Source organism: Schistosoma mansoni, chromosome 4, assembly GCF_000237925.1.
Source record: "Schistosoma mansoni strain Puerto Rico chromosome 4, complete genome".
Lineage (NCBI taxonomy): Eukaryota > Metazoa > Platyhelminthes > Trematoda > Strigeidida > Schistosomatidae > Schistosoma > Schistosoma mansoni.
Window position 1 is genome coordinate 4504812 of NC_031498.1, and position 13489 is coordinate 4518300.

Sequence of the window (13489 nt, forward strand, 5' to 3'; positions counted from 1 at the left end):
GACCATTATAACTATGTACTTACTGGGTATTCTGTAGGTCTAAATTATTCTCACCATTTCTCAGTGTTCAATAAGTGTTCATCTTCCAGAATTTTCGAACATTCTCCCTGTTATTTAATAGTTGATTGCCGCAAACAAGGATTCAGGGGATTCAGTCACTAGTCCAGGCCTACTATTTCCACTGGATTTTCATTTGCTGAGACTATAAGTTATGGACAAAGTAGTCAGATTCAAGATAGCGGGTCTTATATTTTGGCGCAAAATTCATTCATTTAGTTTAATAACACCTCAGCATTATAAGTAATGTCCCTTTATGGAAAACATCTTAACTCTCATTCCTAACCCTAACTTGTAACTCTAAAACCCGATTTTAATTTCCCACGCTAATTTATAACCCTCTTTATATCCTAGTAGATGAGTTTTTTCAAGGCCACCTAGTGTCGTTCAAAGGTCGTACATAAGTCGTAGTCTGGCTGATTTACTGATTTAAAGAGTGTTTCCTGGATAATTTACCGATGGTTTCACTATAGACTAGATCTTCCAACATATGGGCACACAATTGTTAAAATTTGACATGGTTATTTAAACGTTTACAGTCCGATAAATATTAAACGAACACTGAAGATTATATGTACCTTTATAAATTAACTTAGTTTAATTTGCTCGTTAAGTGACATACGTTTCCTGGGTTCAATTTATGGAGGGGGTAGTAGATGTCCACTGTCGAAGTGTTCTGTACTCTAATAAAACAGCTTTTCAATGCTCCTTGGTTTTATCGATTATCTAATTGAAGTCAATACAAGCTATTTTTCCTCATCCTAAACATAATTTACTAAACAGTAACCTTCCTTCTTTTCATTCATTTCTCTATTGTTATTTTGATTTTAAACCACATGATTTTACTTTCAACCTGACTTCTTTAATTTTTACCTGTTGATCATTCATTTTTAATGAAATATACATATTCTTTAAAAAGTCAGGTCTAATTTCATGGTATATTAAGGCTGAACATCATAATAAGTTAAGGGTATTTCAATTTATTTAGTTGTTAATATATGTCCAAATTTTAGTTTAAACAGATGGTAAACTACACAAGAATACATAAATTGTATGTCCCAGATATACTTTCAATCTGTAAACCTGTCCTAGATTAAGTACAAATTGTCTAATTGTTGATTTTAGACAATAATTACTATTATCTCATGATATAGATATTAATGTTGTAGTTATTATGATCTTAAAAGCATGAATTAAGTTTGGCGCCTATAAAAAATATTAATGAACATCATCTATGAAAGTGAATCCCCTAGGTGCCCCTTCCAGCCATAAGAATGGTGAAGCACTGCACAACTACCGGGGCAGGATAGTTGTTTCTGCACTGCTTGCGCAGAACCATTACATAACACTCACAACCCTTTTGGGAGGGGCAGACTCATTTTTTACCTTTCTTTTGAACCCTCAATAGTTATACAATGACTCTTTGTAGCAATCGTAGTAATCGTTTGCGAGTATTGGTAGAGTGGTTGGTTAGGCCGATCTCCACTACTTTCATTACCGCTCACGTTAGTACATGGGATGGTTGCCATGATCCAGGAGGCACGACGAGGACGTGTGAGTCGGATTTAGTGAACATCATCTATGAAAGTGTAATTCTTTGATTTCTACAGTTTCATTCTATGGTTCAATAATCATCACTGGAGTTAAATACTCTTTGTTAAATTCTCTCTGAGGTATAGGATAAACAGTACCGAAGATTTTTTAACTAGAGTAAATATAATATTTGTTGATTCTTAAGTTTTAATGATTTTTCAGTGGATATCTGTTTACAAAGAAATTGATTTTCAATCTCTGAATGGTAAACAATGTCTTGTTGCTTATTTCTCACTATTGATCTAATTCTATTGATTTTATGTGATCATTTCAGTCCTATCAATAACTAGTCTGTATAGAATGGCTATTAGAACTCAGTCAAGATTATACTTATGCCTTATTGACAAATGTTACGTAACAAAAAGTCCAGAGTTCAAAGTGGTGTCCTATAGACTATTTGCAGATAGTTAATGTGGAACGAAGTGTATGTCGATGCTAAATACTGTATTTCATTGGTTCTAGTTTTAAACCTGATTAACTGAAATGTACTTAGTACTAATATGATATTTATTAAAACCAAATGATAGATCAATGTCTTTAGACTTCACAAAGTAAATAAACTGAATCAAAAACAATAAAACTTTGTTTAACTTAACAAGTAGGACACTTTGATTGAACGATGTGATTTTTTTTTTTAATTTTAAAAATACAACACTCGTTCATTCTTGTTGGTTGAATATGATTTCATAAGTTTACAGTCAACTTAGCTGATAACTTTCAACGAATGAAACAATTAGTTAAAGCGTCTCTTTGTCGATCTTCAAGGATTCAAACTTTGTAAAACCATACATTAAATAATCAGTTGTCTCTCACAAACCTCATTATCCCTTCGCTCACGTTGTTATTACAATTACTCCATGTTTACATGTCTGTTCTCTTCAATTAGATCTCAATCTTCTGCTTCCAGGCATTCCAGTTCTGACTGGTGTTACATACGACTTATATCTGTCGACATAAGTAGCATACACTACAGACTGAATAGTTGGTCTTATCAACATATTTAAAAAAGTTTTCGTAGTCAGTAATTAAACTTTATAGATTATATGAGATCGAATTGACTGATTTGTACATGGTAGTAATTATGTAATACCTGTAATCCTTAATTATTGATTGCACCTTACGCTAATATTCACTCACGATTATGATTATCATCAAACTGAATAAGTATTCATCTAACACTGAATTACAAACAGTCAGTGTTTTTACTTTCGTGTTCACTTATTAAAAACATACCTTGAGGATAGTCGACTTCAATCAATATATTATTCTATAAACTCTAGTTCCTTGTTTGTAGTACCGTCTGAGTAAATGTTTCTAGCTCTGATTGTAAGACATTTAATCAGGTTTCATTTCACTCATGGTTAACTTCGATAGATAATCTAGGAGTTCTGGTTCAAAGCCATGACTAGGAGAAAGAATGATGATTGCGCAATATTGTGGATCGACTGAAGTTAAGATTGTAATTCACTGGATATCAGTAGCCTGAAGGTTAGGTCCTCCATGAAGGATCTGAAGGTCTTCAGTTCTATTCCTAGTAGTGTCATGTGTATAAACTTCTGAGTATTCCGTCACTGCTACGAAACAGATGTCCAGTGCTTCCTAATCAGTCCATGATATGAAAATTCAAAGTTAGCAATCTCCAAAACATTTCGTAGTTACAATTGTTCTTAATCTTCAACAATGGGATGTTGGTTTCTCATACTGATATGACGATGTTAGAATTTTCCCCATATTCTAAGTAAACACACTATTATTATACCTAAATAATGACCCCCACCGATTACGAAAGAGTTCGCTAATACAATGTAGGATAATGGGTACTTACTTTCTCACTTACCCCTGTTACCCTTCGTTGAGGAGTGTAGGCCGCCCACTAGCACTCTCCATCCAACTCTATTCTGGGCAATCCTTTCGAGTTGTTCCCGATCGCTATCCATCCTTTTCACGTCTGCTTCCGATTCTCGACTTAGTGTTATTTAGTCTTTCTCTTTTCCATCTCCTTTAAGGATTTCAAGTTAGCACTTATCTCGTGATGCAGTTTGATGATTTCCATAATATACTTCCTATCCACTTCCATCATCTTTTCCCAATTTCCTCTTCAGATGGAAGCTGTTTTGTTCTCTCCTACAGTAGGCTATTGCTGATGGTATTCGGTCAATGGGCATTGAGTATCATACGTATATAATTGTTGAGAAATACGTATGCTTCTTTGATGATGGTTGTGGTAGTTCTAAAAGTTTCAGCTCCTTACAGTAGAACTATCTTGATGCTCGTATTCAAGATTGTGACTTTGATATTGGTTGACAGTTGTTACGAGTTACACATGTTTTTCAACTTTAGGAATGCGGTTCTTGCTTTACCAATCCTGTATTTTACGTCTGCATCCAATCCTTCTTGTTCATGGATGATGCTTTGCATGTACGTGAAAGGTTCCATCCCTTCCAGAGTTTCTTCATCAAGTGTGATTTAGGTGGTGTTCTCTGTGTTGTATTTGGGGATCTTAGTTTTTCTCTTGTATGTGTTGAGGCCTACTTCTACAGAGGCTTCTGCTACACTAGTTGTGTTGACCTGGATTTGTTGATGTGTATAGGATAGAAGTGCTAGGTGATCTGCGAAGTCCAAATTGTCTAGTTGCATCCAAACTGTCCATGAGTGATCACAACTTCACAATATTAAACAAAAGTGAAATAACCAATCACTGCTCGTTTTGTTTCTGATTAGAATTACATTTGATAAATAACATCAATGTTGTGATTAATAATTATTGTACACTGAATGAACATATAATGATTTGACAACATCCTGCTACTATTACTCTTTTTAAGACTACGGATGTAAACTTTTACTTACGGCTGGATAGCAGAACAAAGATTGCTACTATTCGATGTAAGGAAGAAAGTAAAACTTCAGATGATGATTTATTTTTTTATGTATCAACCATAAGTTCAAAAGTGATCAAGATCAAATAAAAAAACCTGTGAACAGATATGCCATTTATATTATCCGGTAAATAGATAGAATGGTATACAAACTGGCAGAAGTTGATATGAATCAATCAATAATTTAATGCGTGCATATAATTACGTATTTCTTCTTTTCACATTACAAAATAAACAAAGATAACTAATGGAGCCAGTCACTAGTGAGCACATGATCATTATCAGGAGGGGTTTGCTCGAGATTTTAGTAATTTCTTAGAGTTGAGATCATGAGTCAATTGAAGCTAGACCACCATGGAAAACCTGGTCTGTTGAGAGGTATCAACTCACTGATGACATTTGGGAATGGTTGCTCAATTTTGTGGATCGGTTGAAGTTAGACATTAACACCGTTGGATGCCGGCCAGCTCAGTTTTCTAGTGATTACGTGTTCTGGCGCGAGACTGGTAGGTCCTGGGTTTGAGATCGCAGATGCCCACTGCTGAGTAGTCCCACATTAGGACGAAACGGCCGTCCAGTACTTCCAGGTTTTTCACAGTGGTCTAGCTTCAATTGACTCATGATCTCAACTCTATAGAATTACTAAATATCCACCGAACCCCTCCTGATAAAGATAACTAATATTCATTTTAATTATTAATGGTTTGAATTATCCTGTTGTTGATATTTTTAAGGAATTAGTTGACATAAGTGCATCCTATACTGTTTGCCTCAATGTAGCTATTATGTTTTAGTGACCTACTTTTATGAAGAGAACACGACTGGTATAATGGAAACAATTATTATTATTATAACCAATTGTACCAGTGATTGATTTTCTGTACCTGTTTGTTTAAGTGTGCCAAAAATCATACTCTTCTGTTGTTTTTTGACCTGGTACGAACTCGTGTACACTCAGTAGTCCCGCATGTAAACGTTTGCACGATCATGGTTTTATTTCGATACCACAAAACCACCAACAATTACATCTTACTACAATTTTCTATTGCCTTCTGATATTTGGCCTGCGGAAAAATCTTGTCCAGTAACTGGCACGTAGTTTTCCTGTAGTGGTGATCATAGTCAACCGCGACTCGATGCCTACTACAATCTCATGTACTAATATAGAATAGGTGTCAAGTAGTGAGTGGTGAAATTTAAGACGTTCATTTCGTCTAATTTGAAACCCATCAGGTGAATACATTCGGAAAGAACATCAACTCTGAGATTGAGGTACGTCAAATTGACGAGTCTCAAGCAGGACGAAACCCATGTCATAGATTCCACTATTAACCATATTCTAGAAAATCTAACTGATACTTATTTTTAAGTATTCAAAAAAATATTAAGCACTAGCCTTTGTAACAATCAAATATTTGAATATTACTTATAACAAATTGATGCATAGTTCATTAAACATTACACGAAGTTGAATATGCTACATTGAATAGGTATTAATTGATATGTATTTGAGACTTCCATATCAATGGCAGCCTGCTTGAACATCTGGGCTACATGTTCCTTCCATCTAGATATTTCAACAAGTTATCTAATTTTGTTTGCTTTAATTCATCATTATGTCTATTATTCGCAAAACCTAATCAGGTACACTTTTGAAAAGTGTACAACCTTTTGTTGTACAAGTTACAAAAGACCTAATCAGAAATATCATGGTTGCTGGCAATATACAGCAAAAAGAATGTACATTATTTAGATGTCCATTAACTGGACTGCTAACTTCTAACTGATAATCACTCAATATTTATCGTCAGGATCGATGAAGAAGTAAGAGACGGAAACTTTGCTGAATTAGTTTTTGCTGAGAATTCTATATTGTACCAAAAATATAATATTGAATAAAGCCATTAGTAATAATAATATGGTTAACAGGATATTTTTCTGTTCTGTATACTTTGTCAAATGAAAAACATTAAATTGATTCACTCTTTCAGTTTTACATTTTATATGGATAATATCATTATATAACTAATGTTACTCAGGTGAATAAATGTGGACAAATGTCAACGAGTTATAACGATAGCAACTAAATACCTACTTAAAATAGTAACGTTTGTTAATTGAGTTACATTTACATTTTTTTTTGCACGTGGGGGGGGGGGTAAACTATAATTTTTCAGTTACAATATTAAACCATTTTTTTATATAGTTAAATGATACATTTTGTCAATAATGTTTTTTAGAGATAAAATTACAGATCAAACAATTATTGGTTGCATTATTTGGTAGTTATATGAAACAAGTAACTTGGGGTAAAATGAGTTGATATTTGAAGTAAAAGATAATATAAGCAAAGATGGATAGTGGATAGCAATGGAATACAGGACGCGCGTTTCGTCCTATTTTGGGACACGTCAGCTGAGTGTACCTGCATCTCAGAGTTGATGTTCACTCTGGGACTCAAATCCAGTAACTTTGGCTTCAAACGCCATCGCGTTATCGATTCAGCTACTGAGTTCTGATAACCACTTGCTTGTGCAATGGAGTGAAGTTTTAATTCACTTGGTATTGTTTGTTACTGGGTTCGAGATGCAGGTACATCCAACTGACGAGTCCCGAATAGGACGAAACGCGAGTCAAAATGGATTCCACTGCTATCCACTATCAATCTTTGCTTATAAGGCTCGTGAATTAAGGCTATATCGAGGCAATAAGCACAGTATGCACATATGCCAATAAGAGACTGTTCAATTGCAGTCCCAAACGTTAATGGGAAGATTCAAACAAACAATACCAAGTGAATTTAAAAGATACCATGCTGTGAACATTACCATTGCTAAGTAAGTTCATTCATCTGACGAGTTTTAAATAGGATAAAACGTATCCTAGTATCAGATACCTCAAAACTGTGTATCCATGATTTCGCCACTGTAACCTGAATTAAGGATCTTCGATCTAGCAGGCGAATGATTAACCATTGAACTGGCATCTACTCGTGTTAGTATCTAGCTTCACCCAACTAACGATAATACTCAGGACTCACTCAGTGACTGTGGTGGGTAACTGTCGTATACTCGACACGGACTGATCTCCATTGGTTACAGCTTCTCACTAGAACTCCAAGAGTTACATCTTGAAGCTAGTCGTTTGTTAGTACATAATCATCAATAGTGACGGGGTCAGGGATGCTCATTTCTGAAAAAATCGATAATTTATATTGATACATAACCTTTCTATACATTAGGCGACATCTGTTTAGGTCACTGTGTGGTGTATGCTACTTATGTCGACAGACATAAGTAGTATGTAACACCAATCGGAAGAAGAATGCATGGAAACCGAAGGATATGAAGGTCGACCTGAAGAAAGCAGAAACGGAAATAGAAAAGAATTGTGACTTGGAAGAATAATACAGAATGTGAAAGACAAATGATGGAAACTTGCAAATAAAATAATCAATGTATGGTTCTCATATTTTAGCAAGAGAATCTGTAATTATGTATTTAATTACAATTAGTTGTCATACCTCTGTTCTCGTTCCCAACAACTGTATCGCAACTAAAACAAATTATAAAATGATTTTAGAATACAACTATTTCAATTAGACCTTCATTTGTGATTTAGAAGACAAATTTTGTAGAAACAACCCAATGGTAAATACCAAACTTCAGTCTACATCACTATGGATAACAAATCCACTGATTTCATTACTGCAATCATCATTTTAGTTGAAAGTTCTCACCTTCTCAAAGTTCTTATAAGAACCTCGGAAAGCCAGATGCCTTATTTCACGTACTTACATTATCTAAACTAATTGCTTATGTGATTAACTGAATGGTATCCAAGACGACAATACAATACAAACAGTGAATTTTAGTAAGCATATTGCTAAGACATTTTTTCATACAAATTTGTTGATAATTAACTATAATTTTTAACTGACAAATTAGTTGTCAATAATTAATGAGCCAAATAAGGAAAGCATACAATTAGTAGTGCATGAAAGTTATGAAAGGTAATACACAAGTAATGTGATGAACGAGAACACAAGTAGGGACAATCAATTTATTTTAATACTACATTACATTCCACTTCTGATTGGTGTTATATACTACTTATATCTGTCAACGTGAGTAGCATACACCACAGTAACAGCTACTATTAAAATTTAATATTACTTCTATTCGGCTCTTCTTAAAAGCATTAAACTGATGGAATCTCTTCAAATATCGAATTCCTCTGTGATTCATGATAGTTCTCAGTGCGATTTTATTGTTATATCGAGTGCTTGAGTGCGTACGTTCTTGCCCAGTTGATTTTCGCGTTGAGTGCATGCCCAATTAATATATATGAACGTGATAAGACCGCCTATCAGAGAGCAGGGATTTATCGATCGGATCAATAATACACAAAAGCCGTATGAGCCGTCTTGAGTACTTATCAGTCCTGCTGTCTGCCTGGCCCAGCCAGTTAAGTACAGAAGACCAATAACAGCCACTGCAATATGAATCATTTTTTCTCAAACATACTGGGTTTATATACCAATCAAACTGACTACACCGTACCATAAAATAGAAAATAACATGTGTACAAGATTCAGCCAAATTTGGCTGTGAATAGGGGGGACAGTAATAAATAGACTGGGTATAACTCAAGAATGGTAAATCGTATAATAATAGTTTATAGGTCAAAATAAAGCTCATAATAAAGGGAACATGAATATGAATAGTTAAGTTACATTACATTGGTCCATAAATAGTCCTCAAAATTACCATTCATAATTCTCCACGGGATACAACACTTATGTTGCAATTAAAAAAACTTTAATGACAGCTTATATAAAATACTTCCAGAAAGTTCACTTCAATAATTTCAATAATGTCCTTTGAATAAAACATCTTCACAGTCGACTGATTGATTGATTTTTTCATATGATTAACATGCAAACAAACGTAGTACGCGCTATAATAATAATAATTGTTCTTATTAAATTCCCTTAGTATTGTTTGTTTGAATCTTCTCATTGATGTTTAGGACTGAAATTTATCAGTCTCTCGTCGCCATATGTGCATACTGTGCGTATTACCCCGATATAGCCTTAATTTACAAGCATTGCAAGGAAAGATTGATAGTGGTTAGCAGTGGAATCCATTTTGACGCGCGTTTCGTCCTATTTGGGACTCGTCAGTTGGATGTACCTGTATCTTGAGGTTGATGTTCACTCTGGGACTCAAACCCAGTACTTTCCATCTTTGCTTACAATTATTATTGTCATTACTATTATTATTCTACATTTAATTGGACTTACTAATAATTTATGTACAAAAACGTAATAAATCTGCCTTGCTTTCGTTTAGTTTCGGAAAAAATGAGATTTTTTAAAAACTAAGTCACAATTGTAAGCTGTCTTGTATTTAGAGCGAGAAAAGGTTGGGAACTATTCTTGTTTCGAGACAAAGTATATCCATCCAGTCAAAACACACACTAGATCGTGGATGCACACTGCTGAACAGTCCTACAATAGGAAAAAACGGCCGCTCAATGGTTCCAGGTTTTCCATAATGGTCTAGCTTCAATCGACTCATGATTTCAACTATATATAAAAATTACTAAAAATCTCCACAAACAACCCCCTTTTTGTAGAAAGCTTGAAACCAAGGTTTGATTCCAATTAGCATTTGTTAGGAAGAGAAGTATTTGAAAAATGAATGAAAGATTGATACTTTCCGCCTATGATTTGAATCCATATTACACAGCGTTACAACCAGTGATGTTATCTTTGAGTTTTACAAGTATTGATCAACTTTCTTTCTATTGATTGAGCATTGAATCGTAACCCTAATGGCTTTTGTCTGTCTCTGACTATTGATGAAATTCTATTACATATCTCAATAACCGAGTATCATTTGAATTGTGTTTTAATGTTAAATAGTTGGAATCAAGCAGCCTCGAATTTTGCTTATTTGAAGTTATTTAGACTAGTTAACATGTTAAAACTTGATAGATAGAATTAGATCAACATTAAATGACTAATGAATGATTGGTCAGTGTGAAGAATATGTGTTACCTAAATGTGTGGGTTTACTGACTGATTATATTAGGAAAATCTAATCAGCTAATTATTTTGCAAAGTTGTTAACCAAAATTTTATGATTGAATTATTTCTCAGATAGAAAACAAATGATTGTAACAGCACTAGGTTATCTTTATATTTACTGTGCTGCTTACAATTTAAATCAACAAAGAATATTATTTTACATAGTTGAAATCATGAGTCAATTGAAGCTAGACCACCATGGAAAACCTGAAAGCACTAGACGGCTGTTTCGTCCTGCTGTGGGACTCCTCAGCAGTGCGCATTCACGATCCCACCCCGCGAGATTCGAACACAGGACCTATCAGTCTCACAGAAAAAATGATGAAATTCATTGTTTTCTCATGGTCTACCAGAACTTTTTTTCAAAATTATGACGTTGAATTCAACAATAAAAAAGTTAAATTGTCTAGTCTTTAACTTATCTACATGTTTGTTTCACATCTTTACTAAGATGAATTGTGTTATAGCAGGTAAGTCAGTTTTGGATAAGGTAATAGTGTTCATCGGCAACTGTTAAAAATCTCGAACTTATAGTGCTTCAAGAGATCATGATATCATTAAGTCAATGAACTAAAATCCGATGATAACCAATTTCCAATTTCCCTCAATCAACAATCAGTCAATATTTACCTGACCATTTACTTGAGTAACCAGACAAATATCACTTGAAGCCCCATATCTAGAAGTAGGTTGCTATTAAGCTCTGATCTCTTAGTTTTTGAGTATATGTTTGGATTTTTTGTCTTTACTAACACATCTCATATTATTGCATGCCTTTTAGCATAAGAAAAAGATATCTTATTCACTTCTTTATTACGAAGTGACAATAAATGCTCCTATACATACTGGTATTGAGAAGCTAAAGTCCTCTGTTTCTAAATCAGTGGTTAAAGCACATGTCAGTTGTTGACATACATACCGGATCTATTTGTTAATTGATCTAAGAACTAAACTCGTGATTCATAACGTAATCCTTAATGGTTTACACCATCCCGTTGTTAACATATTGATTGAAATTCGATCAATCTTGGCTGGTTTAAGTCAGTAACGGTAGAATCCAAACCACTATAAGTAAAATCGAATTTCACGCCTATTTCACAAGCGGGTGGGTATCTGAACTCGTTAGCTAGTGGATAAATAATTGACAGTTAAAACTAAAGGTACTGTCTTCGAGTTTCAGAGTGAATATTAAGTCTAAGATGCAGGTACATCCAACCATTAAGTCCTATACAAGACAAAAAGCGTGTTCTGGATTCCGCTTTTACCAATATTCCATCTGTTCCATGTAAACTCGTAGTGATATTCTAAGCTTTTCTAGATAAGACTGTCAAAATCAATGACTTGGGACGACTCTTAGAAGATTGACTTCTTTTTTAAATGTTTAATAGCAGTAACACAATCTTTGCATAATTATTACGTTTATTAAAAGAATAAACATCTTATGTGTTTGTTGATGCCTCGATTGTTGCATTTGTCTGGATTGAGTCTCAGTTAGCCGTCTAAAATTGACTTCATCTTAGCGATGTAATCAGCTATGTTCACAAGGACAATAACTGGACTTTCATTCCGACATAAAATCATCAATTCGTAATTTGCTTAGTGTTTCATAGTGCTGTTGGTTGTCATTTCGATAGAATATTCGACTTTGACGTGAGTGAAATGAAATATTGGCTAGCAATATCAATTAGCTTTGATTTGAATCATCCCTTCTTTCACTCATTCACTAGATGCATAACTTTTAACTGGTCAGATAAATTTTGGAATCAAGCCACCGTATCAATCCTGCAGTACTTGTTTTTAGTGTGTACAATTTAATTCCCAGTGAAAAGGCTTCTGTTTTTATATTACTTAACTTGGTATTCCGTAAGTTATAAATAAACTTCGAACGGTTTTCCGAAAAAAACTTCCGTATGGTTGTTCTTTTATTCGAGGTTGTAAGTAGCTGACGAAAACCAAGCGAAATAAAATAAATTCTTACTATTCTGTCCAAATCTTTGTTCATTCTCTGCTAAAGATGAAAAATGGAGCCATGTATATGAAATATCAGTTTAATAAAGAAAATTATGCTCTAAATTGACAAAATACTACTTCAGATTTTTAAGTGTATCGCTATTTAGATAGTTTTGAACTGCATAAACTCGTTATTATGTGAAGTGTACGAGAGTTGATGCTGATACGCAGTTTTCCTATACACGAGGATAATCGACCACTGAAATGAAAAGAATGGGAGTAAATAAGGAAGTTTAGAGGCTAAATCGAATCAAAACATTTGTGTACCCAATCACATATTTATATGTTCTTTAGAAAACTAAGCGAACAATAGTATGTCTTATGATTTAGATTTGAGAGACATTTCTTGGCCAATCACATCCCTTATCATTTGGCCGATTTCTGATTGACTCAATGTATCACTAGTTATTTTGAGAAGCCAACAGTTGCTCGAAATTGATGATGCTAGTTTTTGGAATATAGTTCACTGATTTAAAAGTTGGAGGTGAAAAGTTTAAAGTTTGTAGGTTTTATAAACCACTGTGAAGATCGAGGTGATAATAATCAACCTATGACTCCAAAAATGACGTAATTTACTCTCAATAAAGTTAAATAATATTGCTCTGTATTATAAATTAGCTAAATTGAATAATATGAAAATTGAAATTAACACCTTCTGGATTGAATTTCGTAAACATGCTTCAAAGCATTATGCTCCATCTTATATAAATTGAAAGGTCTCTGAGTTATAACAATATAGAATAAGAAGGAACAAATAGAGTGAAATAGTTTTTCATCATGGCTCTACACTAACGCCTATATTCATACCTATCTATCTATCTACAATAATGAAATAACAGTCATCGGGTAGATACGT